The 12,500-nt window shown below is 58.2% G+C and overlaps 1 non-coding gene across 1 annotated transcript; it reads left to right on the top strand.

The window, feature by feature from the left end:
* Positions 1–12,248: 12,248 nt before the first annotated feature.
* LOC131864222 (5S ribosomal RNA) lies at positions 12,249–12,367 on the top strand. The gene has a single exon (XR_009363061.1). It is a non-coding gene; the product is annotated as a 5S ribosomal RNA (ribosomal RNA).
* Positions 12,368–12,500: the final 133 nt, after the last annotated feature.

The following is a 12,500-nucleotide window of genomic DNA, read 5'->3' as shown; positions in this document are numbered from 1 at the left end:
GTGGGACAGCGCTGAATAGGCGGGAGAAGCCTGCGCGTATAAACGGAGATATATATCCAATTGCAACGAAGGAACGTGCCAAAGATCGAGAACAATGGCAGAAATGCTAGTAACGTGCACTTCGGGACCAACGCATCACCGGAAGACAACCGCCAAACATCGAAAGAGTCGCGATGCTCCGCAACCTACGTGCAAAGCGGTCGCACACCGGGTAAGGGAGTGAGAGCCCCAAACATAGCTGGGCGAGGCGCTCACTCCGCTCTTTAATATCTCGTTAATACCGCCAAGGAAATGGCACAAGCACACACACACAAGCATCCTCGGAAGAGGACAGTTCGAGTGACAGGTCAAATCCAAGAGTTCCGAAGACTACCTCCAGGAACAATCGGGAACAAGACCGATTACAAGTCGTCGAGTCTGTTACTGGGCGAACACGAGATGCGCACAGGAAATCGATCAGCCCTCACAATGGCCCAAGGCCAGAGATCGGACTGCTACGATTTACCCCAACAATCATCGTGCCACTCTTCGCAGAGAGGTGATAGACGCCAACGAGCCCGCGCATAGCAATCGAGGTGTAAAAAGGGCGTTGAAGGCAGGAAGCCTGGACGAAAGAGGCTACGAGGTCACCTCGAAGCGGTCTAAGAATCGGGCGCACTTGGGGCGACTACCAGTGCCAACCCCTTATCCCGCGGTGCGTCCGACACACAGAAATTTCCAAGGCGGCCAAGGAGCCTCCCCGCATAGCAATCGGGGTGTGAGGTTACGGATGCAGCATTGATAGCAATCGAGGTGGGAGGCGAAGGATGCAGAAGTGAGAGCCGAGGGATGTAGCAGAGATAGCAATCGGGGTGTGTGATGCAGAAGAGATAGCAATCGAGGTGTGCGGTGGGAAGGGCCCAGCAGCCAGAATGCATGAAGCGACGGATGAAGCAGTGATGACAACCGGGCTGTGAGGAGAGGAGGGATGCAGCCAAGAAAGCAATCAGGGCTCGAGGCAAGGGATGCATCAAGGATAGCAATCATGTTGTGAGGCGAGATTCCAAAGGCTAAACGTGAGAGGCTGCAGGGTCGACTCAGAGAGGTCTATGCATGTGAGAGGCTGAAAGCAAGGTCAACTCGGAGCGGTCTATGCATCGGGCGCGCTTGGGGCGACTACCAGTGCCAACCCCTTATCCCGCGACGCGTCCGACAAAGAGAACGTTCCAAGGCGGCAGAGGAGGTTACCAGCCGAAGGATGCAGTAGCAATAACAGGTATAGTTCCGCGGCGGCCGAGAAGACTCACCGCATAGGAATCGGGATGCGAGGCGAGGGATGCGGCGGGAAGGCCCCGACGGCTAAACGGAAGAGGCTGCAGGGCCGCCTCGGAATGGTCCAAGCATCGGACGCGATTGGGACGACTACCAGTGCCAACCCCTTATCCCGCGATGCGTCCGATACACAGATAGTTCCAAGGCGGCCGAGGAGCCTCACCGCATATCAATCGGGGTGCGAGGCGAGGGATGGGGCGGGAAGGCCCCAACGGCTAGACGGAAGAGGCTTCAGGGCCACCTCGGAATGCTCCAAGCATCGGACGCGCTTGGGGCGACTACCAGTGCCAACCCCTTATCCCGCGATGCGTCCGATACACAGATGGTTCCAAGGCGGCCGAGGAGCCTCACCGCATAGCAATCGGGGGTGCGAGGCGAGGGATGGGGCGGGAAGGCCCCAACGGCTAGACGGAAGAGGCTTCAGGGCCGCCTCGGAATGGTCCAAGCATCGGACGCGCTTGGGGCGACTACCAGTGACAACCCCTCATCCCGCGATGCGTCCGATACGAAGATGGTTCCAAGGCGGCCGAGGAGCCTCACCGCATAGCAATCGGGGTGCGAGGTGGGGGATGCGGCGAGATGGCCCCAACGGCTAGACGGAAGAGGCCACAGGGCCGCGTCGGAATAGTCCAAGCATCGGACGCGCTTGGGGCGACTACCAGTGACAACCCCTTATCCCGCGATGCGTCCGATACGAAGATAGTTCCAAGGCGGCCGAGGAGCCTCACCGCATAGCAATCCGGGTGCGAGGTGGGGGATGCGGCGAGATGGCCCCAACGGCTAGACGGAAGAGGCTGCAGGGCCGCCTCGGAATAGTCCAAGCATCGGACGCGCTTGGGGCGACTACCAGTGACAACCCCTTATCCCGCGATGCTTCCGATACGAAGACAGTTCCAAGGCGGCCGAGGAGCCTCACCGCATAGCAATGGGGGTGCGAGGTGAGGGATGCGGCGAGATGGCCCCAACGGCTAGACGGAAGAGGCCACAGGGCCGCCTCGGAATAGTCCAAGCATCGGACGCGCTTGGGGCGACTACCAGTGACAACCCCTTATCCCGCGATGCATCCGATACGAAGATAGTTCCCAGGCGGCCGAGGAGCCTCACCGCATAGCAATCGGGGTGCGAGGCGAGGGATGCGGCGAGATGGCCCCAAAGGGTAGACGGAAGAGGCTGCGGGGCCGCCTCGGAATAGTCCAAGCATCGAACGCTCTTGGGGCGACTACCACTGCCAACCCCTTATCCCGCGATGCGTCCGATACACAGATAGTTCCGAGGCGGCCGAGGAGCTGGGGGATGCGGCGAGATGGCCCCAACGGCTAGACGGAAGAGGCTGCAGGGCCGCCTCGGAATAGTCCAAGCATCGGACGCGCTTGGGGCGACTACCAGTGACAACCCCTTATCCCGCGATGCGTCCGATACACAGATAGTTCCGAGGCGGCCAAGGAGCCTCACCGCATAGCAATCGTGGTGCGAGGTGGGGGATGCAGCGAGATGGCCCCAACGGCTAGACGGAAGAGGCTGCAGGGCCGCCTCGGAATGGTCCAAGCATCGGACGCGCTTGGGGCGACTACCACTGCCAACCCCTTATCCCGCGATGCGTCCGATACACAGATAGTTCCAAGGCGGCCGAGGAGCCTCACCGAATAGCAATCGGGGTGCGAGGCGAGGGATGCGGCGAGAAAGCCCCAACGGCTAGAGGGAAGAGGCTTCAGGTCCGCCTCGGAATGGTCCAAGCATCGGACGCGCTTGGGGCGACTACCAGTGACAACCCCTTATCCCGCGACGCGTCCGATACACAGATAGTTCCAAGGCGGCCGAGGAGCCTCAACGCATAGCAATCGGGGTGCGAGGCGAGGGATGCGGCGAGAAGGACCCAACGGCTAGACGGAAGAGGCTTCAGGGCCGCCTCGGAATGGTCCAAGCATCGGACGCGCTTGGGGCGACTACCAGTGACAACCCCTTATCCCGCGACGCGTCCGATACACAGATAGTTCCAAGGCGGCCGAGGAGCCTCACCGCATAGCAATCGGGGTGCGAGGCGAGGGATGCGGCGAGAAGGACCCAACGGCTAGACGGAAGAGGCTTCAGGTCCGCCTCGGAATGGTCCAAGCATCGGACGCGCTTGGGGCGACTACCAGTGACAACCCCTTATCCCGCGACGCGTCCGATACACAGATAGTTCCAAGGCGGCCGAGGAGCCTCACCGCATAGCAATCGGGGTGCGAGGCGAGGGATGCGGCGAGAAGGACCCAACGGCTAGACGGAAGAGGCTTCAGGGCCGCCTCGGAATGGTCCAAGCATCGGACGCGCTTGGGGCGACTACCAGTGACAACCCCTTATCCCGCGATGCGTCCGATACACAGATAGTTCCAAGGCGGCCGAGGAGCCTCACCGCATAGCAATCGGGGTGCGAGGCGAGGGATGCGGCGAGAAGGACCCAACGGCTAGACGGAAGAGGCTTCAGGGCCGCCTCGGAATGGTCCAAGCATCGGACGCGCTTGGGGCGACTACCAGTGACAACCCCTTATCCCGCGACGCGTCCGATACACAGATAGTTCCAAGGCGGCCGAGGAGCCTCACCGCATAGCAATCGGGGTGCGAGGCGAGGGATGCGGCGAGAAGGACCCAACGGCTAGACGGAAGAGGCTTCAGGGCCGCCTCGGAATGGTCCAAGCATCGGACGCGCTTGGGGCGACTACCAGTGACAACCCCTTATCCCGCGACGCGTCCGATACACAGATAGTTCCAAGGCGGCCGAGGAGCCTCACCGCATAGCAATCGGGGTGCGAGGCGAGGGATGCGGCGAGAAGGACCCAACGGCTAGACGGAAGAGGCTTCAGGGCCGCCTCGGAATGGTCCAAGCATCGGACGCGCTTGGGGCGACTACCAGTGACAACCCCTTATCCCGCGACGCGTCCGATACACAGATAGTTCCAAGGCGGCCGAGGAGCCTCACCGCATAGCAATCGGGGTGCGAGGCGAGGGATGCGGCGAGAAGGACCCAACGGCTAGACGGAAGAGGCTTCAGGGCCGCCTGGGAATGGTCCATGCATCGCACGCGCTTGGGGCGACTACCAGTGACAACCCCTTATCCCGCGACGCGTCCGATACACAGATAGTTCCAAGGCGGCCGAGGAGCCTCACCGCATAGCAATCGGGGTGCGAGGCGAGGGATGCGGCGAGAAGGACCCAACGGCTAGACGGAAGAGGCTTCAGGGCCGCCTCGGAATGGTCCAAGCATCGGACGCGCTTGGGGCGACTACCAGTGACAACCCCTTATCCCGCGACGCGTCCGATACACAGATAGTTCCAAGGCGGCCGAGGAGCCTCACCGCATAGCAATCGGGGTGCGAGTCGAGGGATGCGGCGAGAAGGACCCAACGGCTAGACGGAAGAGGCTTCAGGGCCGCCTCGGAATGGTCCAAGCATCGGACGCGCTTGGGGCGACTACCAGTGACAACCCCTTATCCCGCGATGCGTCTGATACACAGATAGTTCCAAGGCGGCCGAGGAGCCTCACCGCATAGCAATCGGGGTGCGAGGCAAGGGATGCGGCGAGAAGGACCCAACGGCTAGACGGAAGAGGCTTCAGGGCCGCCTCGGAATGGTCCAAGCATCGGACGCGCTTGGGGCGACTACCGTTGCCAACCCCTTATCCCGCGATGCGTCTGATACACAGATAGTTCCGAGGCGGCCGAGGAGCCTCACCGCATAGCAATCGGGTTGCGAGGCAGATTATTGGGAAGGGAACCCCCTGGGATGCGGCTCAAGCAGTGCCCAAAGGGACTGGAATGCGGAATCACATCGAGAGACCCAAATGCTATACGAGGGCTCAAATCGAATTATCGATTTGGCCACGACATGGACGCATCGGAACGACTACCTTTGCCGAACCACTCGCAATTGCATCCATACCGAAACCAATAGACATTTCCGTTAGAGCCCTCGCATAGCATTCGGGAATCTCGCATGCCCCTCTAAATCGACCAATGCTGGCGCTCAACGAAAATCCGAGCGCTACCACCGTTCGAGCGCCAGCATTGGTCGAGTTAGAGGGGCACGGGGGAGAATGCTCCAGTCAACACCTCCCCTATATAAGTTATTTGTCCGATTCTCGCACAACCGTAGTCTGCCTCGTCGAATCAAACAACGGTCCCAGATTCCGACTTCCGTTCCGTAGAGACCCAAAAGCTAGATGGAGGCTCGCAAGAAAGAGAGTCGGCGCATAGCAATCGGGTTTCTCGAACGTTTAGGGACCGAGCTCACTTGCGGATAGGGCAAAATCCGCCAAGCAACCCAAAAGCTAGACGGGGGCTCGAATCGAATCGCCTAGGCGGCCACAACAACGACGTGTTGGATCGACTACCAGTGCCAAACCATTCAGCAAGACTAGTCTGTGTCGAGGCCGGATAGAGATTCTCAGAGAGCGCCCGTATAGCATTTAGGAGACCTGCCGCGTCCCTCACACTCGACAAATGGTGGTGCACGTTTATAAATCCGAGCGATCCCAACCCTTTCAAGCACCAACATCGGTCGAGATAGAGGGGCACGGAGGGGGCTGCGTGAGACAACACAGTCCCCTATATAAGTTATTTGTCCGATTCTCACACATCCGAAGAATGGTCATCAAATCGGACAACAGCCCAAACTTCCGACTTCCGTCCCAGAAAGCCCAAGAGCTATCTAAAACGTTCATGGCCGGAACTCGATCGCGGCTATACCAGTCCGCCAAGCAACCCAAAAGCTAGACTGGAGCTCTAGTCGAATCACCTCTGTGGCCATTGCAAGGACGTGTTGGAGCGACTACCATTGCCGAACCATTCCGCAGGTCGAGTCCATACCAAGGCCGCATAGAGATTCACGATGAGCTCCTGCATAGCAATCAGGAGACTTGCCGTGTCCATCACAATCGATAAATCCTGGTGCAAGATTTTTGCATCCGAGCGCTCCAACCAGTCGAGCACCAGCATCAATCGACATAAACGGGCACGGGGGGAGGATGCTCGAGAACACTACCTCCCCTATATAAGTTATTTGTCCGATTCTCAAGCAGCCGAAGTCTGGTCATCGAATCGGGTCAAAGACCACAACTTCCGACTTTACCCACAATGCAAGTCATCGAATCGAACATCGGCCCCCGAGTCGGACTCCATGCGTATGTCAGGTCATCGGACCCAAATTCCGCCTTCCTGCGCATGGCGGGCCATCAATATCAACTCGGTCATCGGACCCAAACTCCGCCTTTCTGCGCATGGCACGCCTTCAAATCGGTCATCGGACCCAAATTCCGCCTTCCTGTGCATGGCGGGCCATCAACATCAACTCGGTCATCGGACCCAAATTCCGCCTTTCTGCGCATGGCACGCCATCAACTCGGTCATCGGACCCAAATTCCGCCTTCCTGCGCATGGCAGGTCATCGGACACAAATTCAGACCTCGCCAATATGCCTACGTATCGAATCGGTCATCGGACCCAACTTCCGACTTCATCCATACTGTAGGGTCTTTGAGGTTGGCGCGGTGCGCTCAACCCGGGGAGTCGACCCATCGAAGCATACACCTCCCCTATATAAGCTATTTGTCCGATTCCCACACCTGTGTAGTTTGCACCTCTGACCAGGACATCGACCCCAACTTCCGAACTCGACTGCAACGACGGCACCAGCGCCTTGGTGCGCACCTTGCGACGCACAGTCCCAACATTCGCCTTCCTGCACATGGCAGGTCATCGGACCCAAATTCCGACCTCGCGAGTATGCCTACATATCGAATCGGTCATCGGACACAACTTCCGACTTCATCCATACCGTAGGGTCTTTGAGGTTGGCGCGGTGCGCTCAACCCGGGGAGTCGACCCAACGAAGCATACACCTCCCCTATATAAGCTATTTGTCCGATTCCCACACCTGTGTAGTTTGCACCTCCGATCAGGACATCGACCCCAACTTCCGAACTCGCCTGCAACGACCGAACCAGCGCCTTGGTGCGCACCTTGCAACGCACAGTGCCAACATTCGCCTTCCTGCACATGGCAGGTCATCGGACCCAAATTCCGACCTCGCGAGTATGCCTACATATCGAATCGGTCATCGGACCCAACTTCCGACTTCATCCATACCGTAGGGTCTTTGAGGTTGGCGCGGTGCGCTCAACCCGGGGAGTCGACCCAACGAAGCATACACCTCCCCTATATAAGCTATTTGTCCGATTCCCACACCTGTGTAGCTTGCACCTCCGATCAGGACATCGACCCCAACTTCCGAACTCGACTAAAAAGACCGCACCAGCACCTTGGTGTGCACCTTGCAACGCACAGTGCCAACATTCGCCTTCCTGCACATGGCAGGTCATCGGACCCAAATTCCGACCTCATGAGCATACCTACTAATCGAATCGGTCATCGGACCCAACTTCCGACTTCATCCATACCGTAGGGTCTTTGAGGTTGGCGCGGTGCGCTCAACCTGGGGAGTCGACCCATCGAAGCATACACCTCCCCTATATAAGCTATTTGTCCGATTCCGACACCTGTGTAGTTTGCACCTCCGCTCAGGACATCGACCCCAACTTCCGAACTCGCCTGCAACGACCGAACCAGCGCCTTGGTGCGCACCAAAAGTGCGCACTTTTGGAGGGCACTTTTGTGCGCTCCAAAGGTGCGCACTTTTGGAGGGCACTTTTGTGCGCTCCAAAGGTGCGCACTTTTGGAGGGCACTTTTTGGAGGGCACTTTTGTGCGCTCCAAAGGTGCGCACTTTTGGAGGGCACTTTTTGGAGGGCACTTTTCTGCGCTCCAAAGGTGCGCACTTTTGGAGGGCACTTTTCTGCGCTCCAAAGGTGCGCACTTTTGGAGGGCACTTTTTGGAGGGCACTTTTCTGCGCTCCAAAGGTGCGCACTTTTGGAGGGCACTTTTTGGAGGGCACTTTTCTGCGCTCCAAAGGTGCGCACTTTTGGAGGGCACTTTTGTGCACTCCAAAGGTGCACACTTTTGGAGGGCACTTTTTGGAGGGCACTTTTCTGCACTCCAAAGGTGCGCACTTTTGGAGGGCACTTTTTGGAGGGCACTTTTGTGCGCTCCAAAGGTGCGCACTTTTGGAGGGCACTTTTTGGAGGGCACTTTTGTGCGCTCCAAAGGTGCGCACTTTTGGAGGGCACTTTTGTGCACTCCAAAGGTGCGCACTTTTGGAGGGCACTTTTCCTGCGCTCCAAAGGTGCACACCTAGGTGAGCACCTTCGACCACACCTTGTAGCACACCAAACTCTGACTTTCGACTTCATCCGCAATGCAGGGTCTTTGAGGTTGGCGCAATGCGCACAACCAGGGGAGTCGACCCATCAAACCCAACACCTCCCCTATATAAGCTATTTGTCTGATTCTCATACATGCGTAGCCTGCAGGAGCAATTAGGACATCGACCCCAACTTTCGGCTTCTAAACGAAAACAAGGTCTTTGAGGTTGGTGTAATGCGAACAACTAGGGGAGTCAACCCATCAAACCCAACACCTCCCCTATATAAGCTATTTGTCTGATTCTCATACATGTGTAGTCTACAGGAGCAATTAGGACATCGACCCCAACTTTTGACTTCTTAACGAAAACAAGGTCTTTGAGGTTGACGTAATGCGCACAACCAGGGGAGTCGACCCATCAAACCCAACACCTCCCCTATATAAGCTATTTGTCCGATTCTCATACATGTGTAGCCTACAGGAGCCATTAGGACATTGACCCCAACTTTTGACTTCTTAACGAAAACAAGGTCTTTGAGGTTGGCGTAATGCGCACAACCAAGGGAGTTGACCCATCAAACCCAACACCTCCCCTATATAAGCTATTTGTCTGATTCTCATACATGTGTAGCCTGCAACAACGATTAGGACATCCACCCCAACTTCTGAATTCGTCTGCGTTGACCGCACCAAAGGTGCACGCCTTGGTGCTCACCAAAATCCGACTTCCGACTTCTTCTGCTATGCGGGGTCTTTGAGGTTGGCGCAGTGCGCACAACCAGGGGAGTCAACCCACCGAATGCAACACCTCCCCTATATAAGCTATTTGTCTGATTCTCATACATGCGTAGACTGCAGCAATGATTAGGACATCCACCCCAACTTTTGACTTCTTAAACAAGACAGGGTCTTTGAAGTTGGTGCAGTGCACACAACCAGGGGAGTCGACCCATCAAACGCAACACCTCCCCTATATAAAGCTATTTGTCCGATTCTCATACGTGTAGTCTGCAGCAGCGATTAGGACATCGACCCCAACTTCCGAATTCGTTTGCATTGACCGCACCAAAGGTGCACGCCTTGGTGTGCACCTTGGAGTGCACTTTGGTGCTCACCTCGGTGCACACTTTGGTGTGCACCTCGGTGTGCACCAAAGGTGCGCACCTTGGAGCGCACCAAAGGTGTACACTTTGGAGCGCACCACATAGGGTCTTTGAGAGGTTGGCGCAGTGCGCACACCAAGGTGGGTGTTGAGGTGCGTGCCGAGGTGGGTGGGTGCTAGGGTGCGCTCCATGGTGGGTGCCAGGGTGGGTGCGTGCTAGGGTGGATTCCAAAGAGGGTCATAGGGTGGGTGCCAAGGTGGGTTGGTGATATAGTGGGTTCAAAGGTGGGTACTAGGGTGGGTTCCAAGGTGGGTCACAAGTTGGGTGCCAGGATGCGTGGGTGTTAGGTTGGGTGCCAAGGTGGGCTCCTGCGTGGGTGGGTGCTAGGGTGGGTTTCAAGGTGGACGCGAGGGCGGGTGCCAAGGTGGGTAACAAGTTGGGTGTTAGGATGGGTGAGTGCTAGAGTGGGTGCCAAGGTGGGTGGGTGCTAAGGTGGATGCCAAGGTGGTTCACAGGGTGGGTGGGTTCTAGGGTGAGTTCCAAGGTGGGTCACAGGTTTAGTGCTAGGGTGCGTGTCAAGGCGGGTGTCGAGGTGCCTGGGTGCTAGGGTGTGGATGCCAATGTGGGTCATAGGGTGGGTACTAGGGTGGGCTGCAATGTGGGTGCCAAGGTGGGTAACATGCTCGGTTGGTTCTAAATTGGGTGTCAGGGTGGGTGTGCACCCACCTTGCCCGAGGTGGGTGCCAAGGTGCCAGTGTGGGTGGGTGCTAAGGTGGATGCCAAGGTGGGTGAGAAGGTGGGTGATAGGTTGAGTGGTAGGATGGGTGGGTGCCAAGATGGGTCACAGGGTGGGTGCAAGGGTGGGTAGGTGCTAGGGTTGGTGTCAGGGTGGGTGGGTGCTAGGTTGGGTTCCAAGGTGGGTGCGAGGGTGAGTGTCAAGGTGGGTCACAGGTTAGGTGCTAGGATGGGTGAGTGCTAGGGTGCAAAGGTGCCAGGGTGGGTGCTAGGATGGGTCGATGCTAGGGTGAGTGGCAAGGTGGGTCCACAAGTGTCAAGGTGGGTGCCGAGGTGGGTGCCAACTTGGGTTCCAAGGTGGGTGCCAAGTGGGCGACTGCTATGGTGGATGCCAAGGTGGGTCACGGGGTGGGTGCCAAGTTGCTAGGTTGTGTTCCAAGGTGGGTGCCAACGTGGCTGCTAGGGTGCGTGGGTTAAAGGGTGTGTCACAACGTGGGTGCCAGGATGGGTGCGCACCCACACTGGCCAAGACGGGTGCAAGGTTGGGTTCCAAGCCCGGTCACAGGCTGGGTGCTAGGATGGGTGGGTGCCAAGGTGGGCACCAGGGTGGGTGCACCCACCCTGGCCAAGGTGGGTCACGGGGTGGGTCCTAGGGTGGGTAACGGGGTGGGTACTAAGGTGCGTGCCAAGGTGGGTCATGGGGTGGGTGCCAAGGTGGGCACCAGGGTGGGTGTGCACCAACCCTAGCCAGGGTAGGTCACGGGGTGGTTGTCGGGGTGGGCGTCAAGGAGCCAAGGTGGGTGGCAAGTAGCCAAGTTGCGTGCCAAGGTGGGTGTCGGGGTGGGTGCCAAGGATCCAAGGTGGGTGCCAAGGAACCAAGGTGGGTGTCTGGGTGGGTGCCGAGGTGGGAGCCAGGGTGGGTCCCAAGGTGAGTGCAAAGGTGGGTGCCAGGGTCAAGGTGAGTGCCAATGTGGGTTCCAAGGTGCCAGGGTCAGGGTGAGTGCCAATGTGGGTTCAAAGGTGCTAAGTTGGGTGCGAGGTTGGGTGCGAGGGTGGGTGGGTGCCAAGGTGTGCTAGGTGGAAGCCCGGGTGGGTCGGCATCCCATGGGTGTCGAGTTGGGTGCCTGATGGGTGCTTCTTGTCAAGTTTTAGTCGTCGGGACTCATTTCGAGCCTTAGAGGTCGTTTCTTGTCCGGTTGCCCTGTCTTCGACCTGGGAACCCAATTTTGGTCCTCGGGTCCCATTTTTTTTTGTCTCGCATCCCACTTTTGGCCTGTGGCCTTTTCGGGGTCGATTCTCGTTTTGGGCATCAGAGCATGTTTCTTCTCCTAAAACCCAATATTTGTTTATTAAGTCTCGGAACACATTTTTGTTCTCGTGGACCCATCATGGGTCTTGGAACGCATTTGTGGTCCTTGGGTCCCATTTTGCATCCCGAAACTTGTGTTTTGGTGCTTGATCCCTATTTTGGGTGCCCACCTTGCACCAAGTGCGCACCCGGGGCAAACCGAGCGCCTTGGTGCACCGGGGCAAGATCGAGCGTGCACCCGAGGCGCCCCGAACATGCACCAAGGTGCACTCGGCCCACATGTGAGCGCAGGTCGTTGCGCCCGAGGTGGTGTGTGGGCACCGCGTTGCAGACGGGACACTGCACGCACACGACGCCCCGTCCAGGTGCACGCACGTAGGCCGGGCCGGGTGCACACCCGACGCCCTAGCAAGGTGCGCGCACCCGGGCAGGGCTCACACTTGGCGAACGGGGCGCACTTCGCGAGGGAGGGTGTGCACCTCGACGGGGGTGGGTGGCCGGGGTGGATTCGCACGTGGGTCGCGGTTTGCTAAGTACACACTGCGACAAGCTCATAACGGGTGCGATCATACCAGCGTTAGTGCACCGGATCCCATCAGAACTCCGCAGTTAAGCGCGCTTGGGCCGGAGTAGTACTGGGATGGGTGACCTCCCGGGAAGTCCCGGTGTTGCACCCTTTTTTAGTTTTTCGCCGGGCGTCGCAATGCTATTTGAATAAACCTTTTGCCCGTTTGCGTTCTCGTCGGGGCCGGGCCGGGCCGGGGTGCGCTGCCCGCACTACCGCGCGCGCGGGGGGCGACACCGAGCGCG

The sequence above is a fragment of the Cryptomeria japonica genome, unplaced genomic scaffold (genome assembly GCF_030272615.1).
Source record: "Cryptomeria japonica unplaced genomic scaffold, Sugi_1.0 HiC_scaffold_80, whole genome shotgun sequence".
In the NCBI taxonomy this organism is placed as follows: domain Eukaryota; kingdom Viridiplantae; phylum Streptophyta; class Pinopsida; order Cupressales; family Cupressaceae; genus Cryptomeria; species Cryptomeria japonica.
This window is presented reverse-complemented; position numbering and strand designations above follow the sequence as displayed.